A 6,309-nucleotide genomic window follows, 5' to 3' on the forward strand; every position below is an offset into this window, starting at 1 on the left:
AAAAAATGGTGGGCATCTCCAACCACGTATAGAGTCAACTAATATATACAAGGAGTTTATTTATTCAATATTTTGTATGTACTTAATCTCATGAAAAACTATTTTATAATGTTTCAACACTCAAGTGCTCCTATCTTCAAATGATAAATAGTGTCAAGGTTGTTCTATTCAGGGAATTTTAAAAATGACATGTATGTTTAATTGCATAAGCTTATATGTACTTAAAATAAGAAAAGTTTTGAATTAATAATTTACATGCTAAAATATTTATTAAAATAAGAGAAAAGTTTTGAATTAACAATTTACCAGCTAAAATAAGTGCAATAGTGAATTAATTGTGGTTGAATTTGTGAAAAGAAAAGTTTTGAATTAATAATTTACCTCCTAAAATATATTTATAATGGTTTGGAAGTGCAATAGTAAATTAATTGTGGTTGAATTTGTGAAAATTCATTGTTAAGTGTGTTTTAATTATAATTACATTTGAAGTATTATTATATTAAAGTGAATTGGTTTTTTTAACAAGTCTTGGTTATCATATGTAAATTAGTAAATTAATTGTGGTTGAATTTGTGAAAATTTGTTGTTAAGTGTGTTTTAATTATAATTATGTTTTAAGTAATTTTTATATTAGAGTGAGTTGGTTTTTTTAGTAAGTCTTGGTTATCATATGTAAATTATAGCGATGATGATTGACTTTGTGCAATTCATTTTGTTGGTTTTAATTTTTTTGAGCATCATGTCATGCAATAAGTGTCAAGTGGACTATTAAAGCTCGTAATTAGTAACAAATGATACTCATGGTAGATGGGTCATATTGAGTAACCTAAAGTATTAAATATTCCATGTAGTTGGTCCCAATTTTTTTTACCAATGTCTTGTTGAGTTAGTGAAAGTGAAAAGCTAATATAAGCCTCATCAAGGTTCAACTCTACTAAACGACATGTTAGTGCATGTGCTTATACTTATAGATGCGCACTAGTGCATGCAACAGTGGTTGGGGATAGGTGCGAATCTTGTGTGACTTTGATGGAATATATTGCCCACCTCGGAGTGGCTTTTCCAAAGATATCCAAATTGAATGGTGCTAATGGTTCCCATTTGTTGAGAAATCAAGAGGGCTATAGATTAGGGTTGATTCCTCTTTTCTTAATAATTACTTGTGCGATTTTGTTGGCTTTTTATTTATTTTATTTTATTTTATCTTCATCAAGCAATTACGAAAACATAAAATACACGAAGATCACAAAAACAAAGAAAAAATACATGACGATCGCAAAGAACGCAAGATATAGGCTCCAAGCCAGGGTAAAACCCCTCCAAGGGGAAAACCTAGTAAAATTCTTCTCTTCTTATAGAATTAGATCAAATATGAGACATCCAAGACCCAAAGACCAAGATTAAGACCTCCTCAAGCACCAAGTCAACCCTCAAAACAAAACCTTCCTCAAACAAGTCAAAGTCCACAAAGTCAACGCTAGTCAAACTTATCCAACAAATAATTTCAACCCCAAAACTCAGAACTTTTGGCCCTGCAACTAAAATATGAAATTTTGCCTTGCAATTTTCAGCCTTGTAGTTTGTACAGTTGCCCTAGAATCTCACACGTTTGAGCAAAAATAGTTAAAAATACAAAGTCTTCCTTCTTTGCTTGGCTCTCTCTCTTGCTCGACCTTTGCACCACTTTTTCTCTTCTCTTGCTAAAAGATTGAATTTTTGAGTGAAGTGTGTCCAAATGAGGATGAAGTCTCCTCCTTTTGTAGCCTTTCATGATGTCGAATTAACCCTCCTCTAGGTCGACCTCTCCTTGGCAAGCCTTGGGGGTCAAAAGATTTATCTAGACCAAAAAATAATAATTTATCTTTGTTACAGATTGTCCAAATGGGACTTTGACTCATGAAATTTTTTTCTTCTTGACTCAAATAAACCTTAGAAGCATAAGAACATGCTTGTCTAGAATAATAATAATAATAATAATAACAATTTTTCTTTTTCTTTCTTTTGCTTTTACATAGAATGTACATTGTTACAAGTACAAATATAATTATGAAGACCAAACCTAGTTACATTTTCTAACACTCCCTCTTAACTAGGGTGGTATTCATAATTTCACAAGAAACTATATGATTTTTCAAATTGAAATATTCTCATAAGAAGAGTCAGATTGATAAGCCATCTTATAAGCATCAACATCATAACCAACATTGTTAATCTCAAGAATGGCAAGGCCTTGACTGACAAGTGCTAACTCTCCACTAGATTAGAGCACAATGTTGGGAGGCATACATATGGACACCAACCTCTCAAGGTGCATACCCCATCCAGGTGTTCACCAGGTATGTCTTACAAGGACTATTTTTCTCTTGGATTCTCAATCCTCAAAGAATATTGGTCCTATTCGACTACTCTTATCTTGGATGCCCTACCACATCCTCAAAGAGTATTAGTGCACGATACTACTTCCTAGCTTGGATTCCCAATCCTCTAGGAGTACGAGTGATGCTTATCAATCCTCCATTCACCCTCCCAGTGTGATACACTAGACATACAACGGTTAGTCCTAGCCTATTACCTGACACATATGGAGAATATAGTGTCCCATGTCACTCGCTCTCAACCATGGAGGAAATATCAACAAGTCCAAGCTTGTTTCTCAAGTATTTTAGCTTCTTATTTGGAAGAGACTTCGTCAAAATATTAGCTACTTGTTCGTCAATGGAGATGTAGTGTAGCTTTACGACACCCATCTCACACCAAGATTTGAATGTAATGATACTTATCATTAATATGATTTTCCTAGCATGAAATATTGGGTCCTCAGTGAATCTTATATTGCTCTGGTTATCACAACATATGATTGTAGGGTCCAATGATCCTGTTAGGGTCCTATAATCTATAGGATCAATTGATGATTATATGTTGATTTTGATGTCATGAGATGTTGTAAATAATATTTCCTTCTGCAAATTATTTCCAAAGAAATATATATATATATATATATATATATAAAGAGAAAAATAAAAGAACATAAAAAATAAAATGAAAAGGGGATGTAAAAAAATGATATATGTATGAAAACACAAAAGAAAATAGATATATATTAAAAAAATGTGATGAAAAACCCCTTAGAAAATTAAAAATATGTGTTGCTAGCTTAAATGCCACATTACTTGTTAAATAATTGAGTTTAATTAGTTAATCACACAGTTTAATCACGATTATGTTAAATGTTAATAAAGTTTTGACACAACACTTTTTGTCATTTGTAATAAAAGTTGTGGTACAATCTGTGGTCGTGATCTAACTCGCTCAAATCAACGGCTCATGATCACTTTGGACCCCCCGGCCCTCCGACAGTTAATTGGGGGGGGGGGGTCTTAAAAGTGGATTCTCCAAATCCCGCTTTTGCAATGTGGCACTCCCTTGTGGACTTCGGACCCCCCTTCGCCTAAACTACTTACCACTCACCCCCCCCCTGAAATCCGCCTTTCCCCCCATTCCTGCTTAATTATAACCGTTAACCCTGCTCCCTTAGCTCCACTCTGCTCCTGCCACAGGTCGCATCCCCTCTAATCCATTCCTGCCACATGTCACATCCCCTTCCCATCCGCTCCTGCTCCTATCACATCACTATGCTTGGCATTTAACCGTCAAAGTATCGTTTTCAACACATAATCGTTCCCAGATTAATGAAATATGTTCTATTAAATGGAAAATTTTTAATGGTAAATTGATCTCGCCCATAAAATAAACCAGAACTCCATTAAGTCGACCTTTCCTCTGCAAATCCCACAACAATGAACGTCTGAAACTGTTGCTACAACCGTATCAAGCCAAACAATGTTCCTCCGACCAACTCCCAGGTAATTACACTTTTTTCCATCTTATTTCTTTGCAACATGTCTTCAAAGGGTAAATTGAAAGCCATAGTGGAAAACCCTGTGCTTGCCCCTATAATTGACCTAGACCCCCAACCCTTAGTGGATCAACAATATAAGATTTTTGAGACCAATTGTGAGTTTAATCTCTTCGAACTCCAAAATTGGTTAAAACAAAAATATGTTGATCTCAACAACGAATTGGGTTTGTGGGACTCCTTCCTACCTCAATTTGTCTTTCCTCAAACCCATCATTTTGCAGAATTTGATTGATGGTGCCATTTCAGGTACATACCCAGTCAAAGAGCAATTGTTGCCCAGAACAATGATATTCTGTTCACAATTACCCCTGACTCCATATGCCAAATGCTTCAGATCCAAAATTCAGCCTCTCTGAAACCCTTTTCAGTAGATTCCCTCATGGAACTCTACAAAAACTTGAATTTTCCCCACAGAGCCAAAATTTTTGAGACATTTCTACCTGAGAATGTCCAATTTCCAAAAACAAACCCTCCTTATCCATCCTCAATGTTTCCTGAAATGAAAAAACAAATTATCTCTATAGTTTCTTGTTTATTGGGCTATCAAACCAATCAATGGGTTGATGAAGCCATTATAGGTTTTTTATCAGTGTTTTCAACAAAAGAAAAGCCTTCAATCATTTTTCATTACAGTGAATTCTTAGCAGAGGTCATTCATGAACAGTTCCTTAAGTTTTCTACAGAAGGAGTCTTCAAGCATGCTTCAATTTCCATCAAGCAGACAAATTTAAATTTCCACTACAAAACTGGATGAACAGGGACATGCACATTTTGTGATTCATTGGACTTCCTTGGTAAGGAAGCATACTAATGAATTCACATTCAGTGATTATGTAGACTAGTTTTTGTACACAGTTTCCTGCCTACTTAACAATGATGTTGAACCTAGAATTGGACCTGAGATTAAGAGAATTCTACATCCCAGTAAATAAACAAAGATAAGTGACTGGTACTTGTATCAAAATTACACTGAGATCAGGGTGTATGGATGTGAATTGCCTCCATATAAATTGCCTAAATTTGTTCCTATTAGAATTTTTGCATTAGAGTATATTAGGCAAATGATAAATATGGATGATCTACACTTTGTGACAACCAAAAGAAAATATCAGTTCAAAATCAAAGCACAGGTTGGGCCTTTCATTTGTAATACCAGGACAACAACAAAAGAAGCAGATCTTCTGCTCAAACAAATGAAATTTAAACTCAGTTTCACTTGGTCATATGATCCTTTAGGAATAATATCAAAGTTGAGAGTAGAGCAGAAAACTACTCCATACACTCATACTCCCAGACCTAAAATTGAGCAATATATGAATCAAGATCAATGGCAGGAAACACATTGTAGGAGGTAGAGGAACAAGTACTTTCTACTATGACAACACAGACACAAGTGCCACAAGAAAAGCAGGATAAAAGACTAAGGGAGGATGTTTCCCCTTCAATTTCAGAAATTCAGGGGAAAGAATTCCAAATATATAAAAGAGGCAGAAAACCAATCCAATAGAAGACTTTTCACAAGAAGAAAGTGTTCAGTCTAGAATAGTTTTGGCAGGTCCTTATACTTCTACTTTCCCTTGAGTTGAAGACATTGTCATAGGGTCACCATCATCTTCAGATTGTTTCTCAAGAACCACTGGAAAAATCTCAATCAAGAGAATTGGTCCATGATCAAGCTAAACCAAGTATATTTCCTAGGTATAAGGAAACCAAAAAGAAAAACAAACTCCTGAAAGTAACAACCTATTCTCAGTTCTGGAAACATACAACTTCATCACATCACAATATTCTCTCTTCTTTTGACACTGAGGAAGGGAAAATGATGATAGATTTCCTTGAATCTCAAGTTCCTTTTCCTAAAAGTGCAGATGAATACAATAAGTCTATCTTTTATTTTAACATTGATCAAATCCATCCTATTAATCAGATGGATTTGCACAAGCAAATAGGTGAAATGTTGTATTCTACCCTGACAAACTCAACAATGGCAACATCCAGACTTTAGGCTTCAGTCAACAATATTCAGTCTCAATTAAAATTAGAGAAAATATCTTCTTTAGCTAAAGACACTAAGATAAAGTATTTAGAGGATTTAGTGATTAAACTGGGATATGATCCCAGTAATGTAAAAGTTGTTGAGGAGATCATTAAAAGAAAAAATGCTGACATTGCAACCCTGAAGAAACAACTCAAACTTCCATCTACTGAAAATCCACAAACAAAGGAAGTTGGTTAGTTAGAAAAGGAGAAAGAAGATATGTTTAAAATTTTCATTGAACAGAATGGACAGATTAAACAAATGGAGACTGAAATAGAAAAGCTGTTAAAAGAGAAAGACCAACCAAATCAATTGGCAGGCATTCCTCTCATAGCAATTCCAGTTGCAAGTA

Source organism: Pinus tabuliformis, chromosome 9, assembly GCF_031772625.1.
Source record: "Pinus tabuliformis cultivar Carrire ecotype Pingquan chromosome 9, CPIR1, whole genome shotgun sequence".
In the NCBI taxonomy this organism is placed as follows: domain Eukaryota; kingdom Viridiplantae; phylum Streptophyta; class Pinopsida; order Pinales; family Pinaceae; genus Pinus; species Pinus tabuliformis.